Here is a 12,908-nt window from a genome sequence, read left to right as displayed (position 1 = left end):
AGAGGGTGCCTGTCAGGACTCCCAGGAGCCCCTGACGCCCAGGAGCCCCTCAAGACCAAAGGCAGGTGGCCCACCTGCGGCCAGTGAGCAAGGACAGGAGGCCGGGGTCAAGGGCACAGCTCCTGGAGGCAGCTGGGTTCTGTGCAGGGGCTTCCAGGAGGGGCACCTGCTCCCATTTCTGCTCTGGAGACCCCCAGCCACCATAAGGAGCGAGGAGGCAGAGGGGAGGGGAGGCCAACAGACACTGAGGCCGTCTTGCACAGGAGAGGGCAGACGGCCTGGCCCTGGGTGGTGGCAGTCGGGGGGAGGACCCACTAGGCCGTCTTCAGGCAGCTGGGCTGGGCGTGCGGAGACGCACCCCAGGGACACACCCCAGGGCCTTAGCTCCAGCCAAGGTGTGGCAGTCTCCTCCCCAGCAGGAAAGGGGCTCAGTGGAGAGAGTCTGAAGTGTCACCAGGGGCCGCTGGGCAGAAATCCCGGGACACAGGTGCATCTGGCCATGAGGCCAGGGTGGAAGACACACCTGGGAACCAGACCCTCTGCGACCGCTGTCTCCTGGGAAGAGCAAGCTGGCAGAGGCACACCGCACTTGGCCCCACCTCCGCCTGGAGCAATCTGCACGGCACCTGACAACACTGAGTGCCACTCAGCAGGCGTGACACAAGCTCCCGTAGCCTGGCCAACTGCGAAGCCATACCCTCTTTTTCTTGGTGACACGGGCATTGAGCCAGGGGTGCTGCACCACTGAGCTGTGTCCCCAGCCCTTTCGTTTGAGACAGGGTCTCATTTCGTTGCCCAGGTTGGCCTTGAACTTGCCATCCACCTGCCTCAACCCCCACTGCCAGTCACCGGGACCACAGGCGACCACACCCACTTCCATGTGCAAATCTAGAGTGCAAACCCCGCCCTCCCCTCCACCCGTTGTAACACCCAGTGCTTTAAGTCATTTATGATGGTCACACTGCCTCCTGCGGCCACCGGGGAGAGCCCAGCAAACCACAGTGGGTGGGTGGGAGGGCAGAGTGGCCCAGACACAGCAGGCACAGTGACATATGACACAGCTTTGCAAAGTCAAAGGGACCCGCAGGCTCCAGGGCCAGCCCCTCCCTCGTTGCTAACCTGGGCCGGAGGATCCCTAAAGTGACCCAGGGGCTTCTTCCTCAGACAGACACACACGGGACAGGACCCACATAATGCCACCCACCCGCTCCCCAGTGCCCCCCAGGCCCTACAGGGCAGAGGGCTTGGCATTGAAAAACCCTGCGAGAGAATGGTCAGCGGGCTGGTTTCGGGCTCTGGGCATCGCTGCCCACAGAAGGCCAGCCTGCCCCCCACTGGCTCTCTGTGAAACACTGAGAGCAAACGGGCCGTCAAGCTAAGGGCCCAGCAGCCCCATGTGCCGGCCTCAGAGTCCAGACCTGGGCTGCTGAGGAGACCTGCCCCCACAGACCCCGCCAGGCGGGCACCAGGCGGGGGAGCGCTGGGTGGGTGGGGTGAGGCGGGAGGAAGCTAGTCCTGACTTGGGGAGGCAAGGACCTCGGGGAGGCTCCCGGGGCCCTAGACGGCCGTGGGCTCTGCAGCAGTCTGTCCTGAATGCTCAAGTGACCGCACACACAGGGCAGCAGAGAGGCTCCTCCACACCCCTCCTGGAGCCAGCAGAAGGGCGTCCTGCTGTCCCCCTCAAGATGCCCACCGCCAAACTCCCAACGACACCGCCCGACACCCACGCGTGGGCTCGTCTTCCCCTGGCACACTGAGCGTCCGGGCTCCCCACCCCCCGGTCTGTGCACACGCCCATGTGTGTGGCCCACCTGTGGCACACACTCGAGTCCCTGAGCCTGCCTGTGTCCGGAGGTGGCCCTGTGACAGTCCACACAGCTCTGGCCCTGCTGCCCCACGCCCAGGCCCGGCAGAATCCACAGTGCCCGTCCCTCCCCAGGGGGTGTTTTCACCTTTTAGCTTCACAAACAAGGAGCTGGCAAGTGACCTGTGTGTGGCGGAGCATTATCCTTACCTACGGGGTGGGGCCCAGAAAAAGGGACGGTGCCCCCACCCCGTCTGTGCTGCCCCATCTGCTCTGCCCAGGGTCCAGCTTCCTGTGACCAGACCATCGTCCTCAGTGCCCTCGCTGAAGCCAGGCCCACCTTCCAGTGTCCCCGGCTCAGCCCCCCAGGTTGCCGGCTCACCTACCGGGGCCACAGCTCAGCCAAGGAGGCGGTCAGCTCAGCCGCCTGCCTGTCCCTCGCTGCCTCCCTCACCCGTCTGCAGTGCGCGCCTTTCCCCTGGCTGCGGGGCCTGGGAACAGGTCGTCCCTGTGTGACCTGCCTGCAGGTCCCTCCCCTGCCCGCCTCCGGCCACCTTTCGGCAAGGCAGGAGGCCAAGGGCACCAGTGCTGGCCCTCCCTGAGTCCCAGCCACACCATGCCCAGGCTGGCACAGCAAAGAGGAAGGGCCCTCGGGGACGGCGGCCCGGCGGCTCCCTCAGGCAGGCCAGCTATGTCTGGATGCTGGCCATCTGTACCAGCTGGCTGCTGCCTCATCCCTCAGTGCCCGAGGCTGCAGCTCCCAGGACTCCAGAGAGCACGCGGCAGGACCTCCCCCACCTCCTCCTGGCGCTGGGGGCCCCTGCCAGGCCCCACCTCCCGGGGCACTTGGGGGGCCAAGGCGAGAGGAGCCCCACTTTCTCCTTCCTCCTGGCTGAGGTCACCAGACGCACAGACAGGGCCACCCTCACCAGCTCATGGTGCTGGAGCCGGAGCCCCCAGGAGGCAGCAAGACTGAAAACTGACCGCCCCTCCCACAGGTCTGCGCCCTCCCGGCTTTCCTCCCACTGACCGGCAGAGGCGCCTGCCTCACCAGGGCAGCCAACCTGCCCTGCCCACTCTCCAGGTGCGCTGAACCCAGGCACTGGACCCTACCGAGACAGGAGGCATGACGCGCCCCACACCAGCTGGCACAGCCGGGGTCCAGCCCCCAGGACTTCCCAGAAGACCTGCCCACAGCAGTGTGCGTCACCCTCAGGGACAGCTGTTTGCAGCCCCCAGTTCTGAGACACTGGGCCCAGCGTGGAGAGAGGCAGTGTCCTGGGGACAAGGTTTCAGCATGACCACGGGATCCAGCCGGGGGGCAGAGAGTACACCTGCACTCCAAGTTCAAGGATGGCCACTGGCAAGAACAAACAAACACTGGAAAGAAAACTGAGAAGGAACCACACACAGAGGCCGGCGAGGGCCTGACCTCCCGCTGCCCTTCACCTGTGCCCTCCAATCCTTGAGCAAGGCTTCCAGAAATACTCTAGCCCTGGACAGAATTCCAAACCAGGGACAGAGCCATCGCGACGCACCCTCTGGGCAAACAGGCTGGCTGCTCCTCCCCAGAGGCAGGCCTGGCAGGTGGCACAGGAAGGGCCCCCAGGGACTGTTCCTGACACAAGGCCACTTCTCGCCCTGTGTCCTCAGACTGGCTCGGGGTGAGACCAGCAGTGGGTGCTGTGACAGTGACCACCAACTGCTGGGAAAGTCAGAAAGGCATCCGACAGGCCAGAGGCAGAAACCCCTCCGCCGCTGGGCCTGGCGTGGGGGGTGCAGAAGGGCCTGTGCTCACCGCAGGGCCACAGCCATTTCTGAGACTCAGGAGACACCTGGGCCTGGCTTTCGCCTCTGCCCCTCAGTCCTTCCATGGACACACACCCCGGGAGGCGGCACAGAGGGGTCCGCCCACCCAGAACCCCACCTGAGCAGGGGCTCTCACCCTCCACGCCTGGAACCCACCTGGGCGCCCTCCGACCCCCGGACCCCTCCGTGCCTTACAGCGGCCTCAGGGAGAGACTCACCGCCAGGTCCACACGGAGCCTTAAGCACCTTACAGTAATCGGCTCCCAGAGCACCGCCAAGATGCAAAATAAGACGCCGGGCCGAGAACGTGACCTACTTATCACGACTTTAAAACTTCACCTCTCCAGCCCAGGGGTACAGGCTCCAGGGTATCCCCCACACTCCCTAAGCCGGGCTCCTGGCCACCTCCACCTCGCCAGGCCCCGGGTCATGACCCTGTTCCTGCTGCCGTTCCCCTCTCCCCAACCCAGCTGACGACTCCCTGCTCCTGGGACCTGCCCTGGCCGCCCCCAACCCACCTTCCCAAAGCGCAAGAGTCCTGCAAGTCACCGCTGGCCACTCGGGAGTTCAACCTCCCAGGAGTTCTCCAGAGTGCCACGCTTGCTCCTTCTCGGAACCAAGCCACGAGGACCTGGGACGCGTCCTGCTCGCTCCAGCAACACTGCCTGCACCCTCACGTCCCTGCCTGCCGCCGGCCTGAGCCACAGCCAACAAACGGCTGGGCGCTTTGCTGTTGGAACGTGGCCGCTGGATTCCTCTTCACAGAGACCTCTTCCCTCAGGAGCCAAGGCTGCGAATCCTGACACTGGCCACGTGGGCACCCACCACCCTCATGCCAGGCCCCTGTCCTGCAGGCGGAGACCTAGTCCCTCAGAGTGGCCGCTGCCATCCTTGAAGGCCCCGGTGGAAAGGAGTGGAAGGGCAGGACGAGGCACAGTGCCCTGCCAGGAGAACCGGGGTGTGGAAACGGCCTGGGTCTCGTAAATAAAACGCAAACCCGCTAGAGGACAACAGGCTTCCAAGAAAATGGTCTTTACAGCAACCAAATTATGTGCGTAAATTCCATGCTCACCAAAGTGTTTCAACACAGCCTGGCAGTCAGCACACAATGCGGACAGGTGGGTGGGGAGGTAGAGGGAAAAACAGGTAGGAGGAGGGAGGCCTACCCAGGGGGCACAGGTCTGTTTTTGTGCTTTTAACAACAAAAATAGAATATATAGGAGGGTGTGATGGTGCACACCGGCAATCCCAGCCTCTGGGAGGATGAGGCAGGAGGATTGTAAGTCGAGGCCAGCCTCCATAAAATAGTGAGATCCTGTCTCAAAATTTAAAGAATATTTTAAAGTGGGGACTGGGTATCTAACTCTGTGGCAGAGTTCTTTAGCACGCATGAGGCCTGGGTTCAATCCCCGGTCCTGAAAATAAAAACAAAAAAAACCCAGAAACTTCCTTTTACCAAACTACCTGGCACGTGCTGGACAATGGCATATTTTTTATTAATATGTTGACCTGCAACACTCCCTAGAAGCCTAGGCAATGGTTACTAGTGTAACCCACTTATTAATGAGAAAGTCCGAGGTTTAAATGTCAGAAACATGCCCAGGGTCACAGCCAGGAGAAGAGGATCACCCGCGACGGGCGTGCTCCTACCTACCGAGGTCGAGAAGGGGCCGCTACACAGATCTATTGAGATTCCTGAAGTCACAACACATGTGGAACCAGGTCACCCCTGTAACCAGAAGGATGCATCACAGACACCAGTAGAACTACGGTGACATCAGACACCTCCCCGCCAGCTCCGCAGCGATTCCTGTGTCCCGCCTCCCCGCTAGGATTGCGTAACTCCTGGGCACACAGGAGCGAGCTCTGCCCTCCACTGAAGCCCAGTAGCCCGTCACCTACCTTGGCCAGCAGTGAACAACGTGCTGGGCATCCCCCAGGAAAGGTCAGCCACAGGGCGGCTGCCAGCTGGGCCCAGGGACAGGCCTGCCTGCCCCCCCTCCCCCAAGGAAGCTGCAGTAGGCGGCAGGTGGCCTGTGGGGAAAGGCAGGGCGCCCACCTAGGCACATCCCCCACAGTGCGGGTGGCCCAGGGCTCCCTGCTGGGGGGGAGGCTCAGGGGAGAAGGCACACCCGTGACAGGCACGACCCCCCAGGGCAACTCAGGCTGGCCCCTGCACTGCTACCCAGAGACATGTGGAAAGGGCCAGGATGGCTCTGGAAAGCTAACGCCTGCCCAGGGTTGTCCCAGGCCGGGCATGGCTGTGCAGCAAGGGCCAGGCCTCTTCTGAAGTGGGGAGCAGAGAAGAACCAGCAATGATGGGAGGAAAAATAAACCCCCAGCTCCTGCCGGCAGATGCGAGAGGGAACACACCCTCCGCACTCCCAAGAGTGTCCTTCCTCACACACACATGTGCGTCTCAGTCACGGTGATCTTGTACTTCTTCAGTAAGTGAGTGCACACACAGAAACATCCCTCCCCACATCTGACGGACACACCTTGGGAACAAGGATGTGAGACTCAAAACTCACCTGATGTCTTTGAGTGGGTCTCGGGTAAAAGAGGTGAAAATGTCTCAGTCTGTTTTCTGTGGCTATGACAGAATACCTGAGACTGGATAATTTGTAAAGAGGTTTATTTGACTCACAATTGTGGAGGCTGGGAAATTTGAGATCAGGTAGCCTAATCTGACTGCGTGGGTCTCCTGCTGTCATGAATGAGGGCGGATGGCATCTCATTGGTGGGAGGGTTGTGAGAGTGGCAGGTGGGCACATGCAGAAAAGAGGGAGGGGACAAAGGAACTGACCCCTTTATAACAATCCACTCTGGTGAAAACTAATCCAGTGTAATGAGAGAGGCTAACGTGCTCTTGAAGGCCCCATGTTCAAACACAGCTACACAGACCACATTTCAATATGAGTTTTGGTGGGGACAAGCCACATCTGAACCACACCAAGGAGCTTCCCTTAAAAGTTTCGTGACTGAGCATCCAACATTTGCATTATTTAAACTGACCCTACGTGAACTTCCTACAGTGAACTTCCTGCAGCGACACGCACCGTAGAAAATCCTTCACGTTGATAGGGTAAATAGGAGGGGTCAGTCCATGTGAGAAGACACATCATCGCGGTTTTGTCAACAGCTCTCAGAAGCAACACAGCTCCCACCCACCCAAGGACTGTAGAAATAAGGCAAACTCAAGTTCAGTGCTCATCAATAGGACACACACAGCAGCAGGAAGTGGTCAATCAAATAAATACAGAGAAATGGGATCTTAGCAAAGAAGAATGAGGGGAAGCCACGCAGGACCACACTTCGATAAAACACCCAGCCAGGTACACCAGCCATGGTTGTGATCCCAGGGACTGGGGAGGCTGAGGCAGGAGGATTGCAAGTTCAAGGCCAGCTTCGGTAACCTCACAAGGCTGGGTCAATATTAAAATTGAAGAAAAGGCAAAAGCTGTAGCTCAGTGATAGAGTGTCTCTGGGGTTCAATCCGCAGTTAAAAAAAAAAAGGAGATCCCAAACCTCTCTACCAGGATATTGTTCTCACAAATGTCCCTAAAGCTACAAGGATGATTTCATACACACATTCCTCACCTTTGCATACAAGGTGTAACTGAGAGCAGAACACAATTGTGTCCATAACACTCACCAACAGACCCAAGGCTGGTTGCCAGGCTCTGTATTTATGAAGGCTCCAATTTACCGGGTGGGGGGTGCCCAACAAGCCCACGGCAGGTTGAAAGGTCTGCAAGAGGGAACCGTGCGGAACCCCTGCTGCTGGCCGGCCCCCTGCCACGGCCAGGATGGCAGGCAGTGTACCACCCATCACTAGTCCAGGAGGAGATCCAAACTCAATGCCAAGTGCAGCTTCTACTGAAGTGTATGGCTTTCACGCCACTGTGCAGCGCAGCCCCGCTCAGGAGGGGCTCCCAGTAGTTCACATGCACAAACTGTTTCCACGTCTGGTCTCTCCTTGGAACCTCCTAGAACTCACTGACCCTTAGATGGAGGAACCAAGGCCCCGGAGCCCACTCTGACCTGCAGTTACCTGAGTCTGGTGCGTGCTGGGCGTGCCCCGGGCTGCCAGTGATCTGGAGCAGTGCAGGACAGGGAGGGACAGTGCAGATCTGGGTTGGAACTCCTGCTCTACCACTTCCTCAGACACAGGGTCTTGCTCAGATGTCATCTGCTCTCGGCCACCGTCCCTGGCACACCAGGTGAGCCCAGCACCCCATCACACAGAAGCCACAAGAGGGCCACGCACCCGCCCGCGTGCGTCAGGTCTTCAACGCAAGAACATGCGCGGCACCTTTCCAGTGGGGGCTGCGGGTTGCCGACGGCCCTCAGAACCTGCTGGCAGCTCCCACCCGGGGCCAGACCTCCCTGCCACACTGGCCGCCACGGCCCCTTTTCTCACGTGGACACTCCACTGCCAGCAGTTAGTCGATTTCTTCCAGCACACCTTCATGGTCCCCCTGTGTCATACGGGGCGTGCGTGGCGAGGAGGAGAAAACACAAACCTCTGGGGAGTGGGACTTCTTCAGGATGCTAAAGAAGCTAACACTTGGAAAATTAGAGGTGACTCTTTACACGAAAGAATAATAATTTCATAAAAAGCCAAAGTTCGAGTTACGGCATGTGACTATGTCTTAAAATTAAGGTTACTCTGTGTTTACCTTAACACATGTGTTGCCTTTTTAGTTTGGGGTGAGGTATTCTAAAGAGAGGGGTCGCCCAATGTCCCCGTCCTTGTGGCACTCATGACCCAGAACGTTCTGCATGAGGCAACTGCCCGAGAGCCCAAGAGCCCAGAGGAAGCCAGCATTTGGGAGCAGAGGGTGTGGGGAAGGGGCGGGCTGCTGGTCTCAGGTCCAGATGTCCTGACCACATGAAGGAAGGTTCCGTCTCAGGAACTTCCAGGGGTGCAAACAGAACTCACAATGCCCCCAAAGGAGCCCCATGATGTTGGGAGGCTGCGGCACCCAGGGGAGAAAGGGAGCACCGACATTCTGTCCTTCCTCAACAAAGGCCCGCAGGCCTGCCCTGCGTCATGGAAACACCGAGGACAGCGGGTGTGCAGGAGGAGCAGGACTTAAGTCCCAACCACAGGTTGGGGGTCAGGGGACAGAGGCTCCAAGATAACCCTCAGGATCCAGGAACGGGTACCGTAAATCCCCAGCATCAGGAGTATGTCCCACTCCTCTCCTTGTTACCTAAGGAGCTCCCTGTCCCATGATTCTCAGGGAACCAAATAGTAGCCACTGATGTCCCAGACTGCCAAGATGGCAATCACCCCAGTGAGGGGGACACTCGGGTCACGGCAGTCGACTTCATTATTAACTTTCAAAAACATTCCTGGACGTAAGCACAACCCACACAAAAAGAAAGGCAAAGGTGGACATTGCTCATAACTGGGTCTGCCACGTTACCCAAACAGGGCATGCTGGCCTCAGCCTGTGGGAACCCGGTGTCCACTCAGTATTTGCACAGGGTTAAAGCTGAAGGTTACAAACAGCAACAAATATTTGAAATAAACAAGTGGAACAAATTCCGTACTTGCATTAGGTAACAGATATTTTTAAAACCAAATTGTCTAGACAATTTCTGTATCAAAGAGCATGTTAATGCTGGACATCTGTGCACTGCACTGAGGGGCTACTTGCACTCTATTCCCAATTGGGCCTTTCTAACTTTGCATCACGTGCCTGTATTGCTTATTTTTAAAACAAAAAAATCCTTGCAAGAAAAGATCAAGACTGGCATAAACCAGCCTAAGACGGTTGAGGCCTGACGCCTGATTCAAGCCTGAGATGATCTTTCTTTTCCAAGCCTCATGCATGCTAACTAAGCAGTGCTCCACTTCTCAAGTACGCCCCCTCCTTTCTTTTCTTTATTTTTTTGGGGGAAGGGGGTCTGGCTCTGTTGCCCAGGCTGGTCCTGAATCCTGGGCTCAAGAGAGCCTCCAGCCTCAGCCTCTGGAGTAGGTGGGATTTGACGCGGCACTTAAACATTTCACCTTGGAATCACCATTTTATTCTTAAAGCACCGATTCTTCCGGGAAGTTCAGGCTTCCACCAACCACAGAACTCTGGCCTGCCAATAATAACCATGCAGAGTGACTAAACAGTTTTCCAGCAAAAGCAAAAAATGCAAACGATCAAAGTGCAGAAGCGGCCCGGGCCTGATCAGGCACCGTTTCTGCCTCCCAAGGCGCCACCTTCCCACCGCCCTTAGATTCCTGCAAGATGTTCATTAGAGCGCCTGGAGCGCGTCCTCGTCCTCGGAAGGGCACCGCCAGCAACTGCGGCTTCCAAGCCCCGCCCCTTCCCCCACCCGCGGGCAGGCGTCACGTGACGACTGAGAAAAGTAGGGGAAAGGTTACCCGGAGCCCCGCCCCCGGACTGGCGCGTCCCGGCGCTCAGATCCTGTTCCACCGGCCATGCCCACGGAGACCTTCCGGAGCGAGGCGCGGGTGGCCGCTGCCATCCCAGCGACAGCATGCGAAATGCAATGCACCTCTGGGGGGGGGGGGGGGGAGGCCGAGCCCTTCGGTGTTCAGCCCCGGGACAGTTACAGTTACGAGCTCCGTTTGTCAGATGCCGCATCCAGCAAACCAGCCACCTGGCACTGTGCCCACACAAGCCCAGAGCAGGTCTGAAAGGGGTTCAATGCGAAGCCCAAGTAAAACTTAACGGTGTTTTTATGAATGAGCACGGGGCCAGTATTGGGTAAGCGCTGGCCAGTGCCCCAAGACTCCCTGCAGACCCAGTTCTGACCGCTCGGTGACCACTGGTCTGGGGCCACGGCCAAGAGCGCAGCAGCAGCAGCAGCAGCAACGAAAGGGACGCTGGTTTAATTCCCTTCATCTCCAGGTTAAGTGGCTTGTTTTCAGGGGCCTGTGCATGATGCCAATAGCCACCACTTTAACACAAAGTATGTGCGCTCCTAATACCTGGCCCCGTGTGGTTCCAGCGTCTGTAAGATGGAGTTCAAGTGCAAAATCAAGTCCAGCAATGCTTTGTAGGAAAGAAACAGCAATTTACATGTGAAAAAGAGCCCACTGGCTCCTGGTATTAAGGCAAAACCAACCCAAAGAACCAACTCTGAATGCTGATGGTGCCCAGACCCCCTTAACCTAGCCGCTGGCCTCCACCACAGCATTCTCACCCGCACAGTGGCTCGCGTTTCGCTCACGTTTCTGACTTCCTTACTCAGGCAGCTGGTCTTCCGATAATTTTGAAAGGTGGATGTTGCTGGCACAGTGGGAAAGCCAGTGCTACTCAGCTTTTTTTTTTTTTTAATTCACTTAGCTTGTGGCTTTGACGGAAATAAACATGCTTGAATATCTGGAATGACCAGAAACCAGACGCCCGTGGAAGAAAATGGTGTAACAAAATACACGTTTCAAAAGGTTGAATTCATTTTCATTTTGTTTGGTAACTTAACAAAGTTACTACTTTCCCTTAAATACAGAACAAACTTAATATTCCATGCCTGGAGCTGGGAATATTAAGTTTGTTCTGTATTTAATCCAGTAATTACTTGTAGTGTTTAACTCTTGTGAAGGTTAATAGAAAAATCATCCCTCCTCTTTCTCTAACGAAAGCCAGGCTTTGTGATTTACATCACAAAGCCGCTGACCCTCGGCCTGCCCCAACAAAACGAAAGGAACCGGTTGCTGGCTGCCCTGGCGGTGGTGCGGAGCAGGGGGCTGCTCCGAGGGCCCGACCGCGCCGTCGGGCTCGAGGGCCAAGTTCGCAGAGGCCTGGTCACGTGTCGCCCCCCACCCTCCCAGGTCGGCGGCCTCCACGCCTGGCACGACCTTGGGCAACCTCTCAGCACCCACCTGCCCTTGACCCCTCAACGCAGAGTGGAGGGTGGGAGGCGCTCACATGTCGGACCCCGAACCTGAGGACCCAGTCCCGTTCACTCCGGCCGTAGCACCGCGCGGAGAGTCCCTGCGCCAAGGGCGTGTCCTGACGGCTGCACTGACCGGGAAGGGGTGGGCGCGGGGAGAGGGGCTGCGGGGACCGATGCGGGGAGGGGGCGGAGGCAACCCGCCAAGGGTCCCGGCCAGGCATCCTTCCCGCTGTAGCACTCTACCTGCCCGCCGACTGACCGACCCTGGGTGGACCCCAGACCCAATTCATTCGCGAAGTCGGGAGGGGAAAAGGAGCTGGTGGCCCCACCTCTGCCCAGGGTCAAAGGCATCCCGCAAGTCCTGGGAGCAGAGCATCCCTCCCGCTGCTTCTCGAGCCTCGGCCGCCGGCAGACCGACCCTCGCGCAGACCCCAGACCCAATCCAATCGCGGGCTGGAGAAACAGAGCGGCGGTAGACACTGGCCAGCGGCGCCACTGGCCCCGGGCTGGAGGTGTCCTGCCAAGTGCCAGGGGCCGAGCATCACTCCCGCTGCGGACAGACCCACCCGCGCGGACCCCAGACCGCAGCCACTGCGCAAGGTGGGGGCTCAGCTGCGTCCCAGGTTGGAGCTCTCCGCGAGCCCCGCCATCCGAGGACCGCGCTGGGGTTCCCCGCCTGTCCACCCCGCAGCGGCCCCGCGCCCGCGTCCCGGCAGCCCTCGCGCGCCCCCCGCCCAGTCCGCCGCGGCCCGCAGGGCGGCGCCGCAGCCTCCCCGCGCGCGCCCGCGCCCGGGCCTTACCGAGTCGGCGGACGGCGGCGCGACGGCGGCGGAATGAGTGAGCGGCCAGCGGGCGCCGGAGGCAGAGGGCCGCGGGCGAGGCCGATCGCTCCGCCGCCGGCCGCCGCCGATTGGCTGAGGCTGCCGGGCTGCGGCGCGGGCGGGCAGACGGCTCCCAGCGCCCGGCGGGGCGGGGGCGGGGCCTGGGCGGGGCGGGGCGTCGGGGCGGGGCGCCGAGGGGAGGGGGCGGCGAGGAAACTGAGGCCGGCGCGTGCACGCCACCGCAGCCTCTAACAGCACGGGTCCGGGACGAGCCTCCTCGCCTCGCCAGCCTCGGCTTCCTCATCTGTCAGATGGGCAGCTCATTAGGGCCGTGCACATGAAAGCACTTAGCGCCGTGCCCGGCTTATTATGCCCGCGGTTTATAGGCATTGCCCTGCCCCGTGGTCCTCGAGGCACCCCTGCGGGGCTGATGCTGTTTACCTCCCACCCCTTTTTACAGAAAAGGAGTCCGAACAGAAAAAGAATGACTGACTTGCCCAAGATCCCACGGCTGATAAATGAGAAGAGAGCCCACGCCCCAATTCGGACCTCACTCTTGGAGCCTACGCGCTAATGTGCTCCTCCTCATCCAGCGGGGCCAAAATGCC

At 59.3% G+C, this 12,908-nt stretch overlaps 1 protein-coding gene across 5 annotated transcripts in view; it reads right to left on the bottom strand.

Annotated features, from left to right (window-relative positions):
- Cpt1a (carnitine palmitoyltransferase 1A) overlaps positions 1–12,406 on the bottom strand; it is a 50,362-nt gene extending 37,956 nt beyond the window's left edge. The window contains exon 1 of one of the 5 annotated variants that reach the window (XM_027944418.2): positions 12,280–12,406. The gene's annotated coding sequence lies outside the window, so the exon portion shown is untranslated. Of the gene's footprint in view, positions 1–2,186; positions 2,370–4,131; positions 4,240–11,465; positions 11,491–12,279 lie in introns of those variants that run through there. The other 4 variants (XM_071615977.1, XM_071615976.1, XM_071615975.1 and 1 more) reach the window with 4 other exon arrangements.
- Positions 12,407–12,908: the final 502 nt, after the last annotated feature.

Source organism: Marmota flaviventris, chromosome 9 (genome assembly GCF_047511675.1).
Source record: "Marmota flaviventris isolate mMarFla1 chromosome 9, mMarFla1.hap1, whole genome shotgun sequence".
NCBI lineage: Eukaryota > Metazoa > Chordata > Mammalia > Rodentia > Sciuridae > Marmota > Marmota flaviventris.
This window is presented reverse-complemented; position numbering and strand designations above follow the sequence as displayed.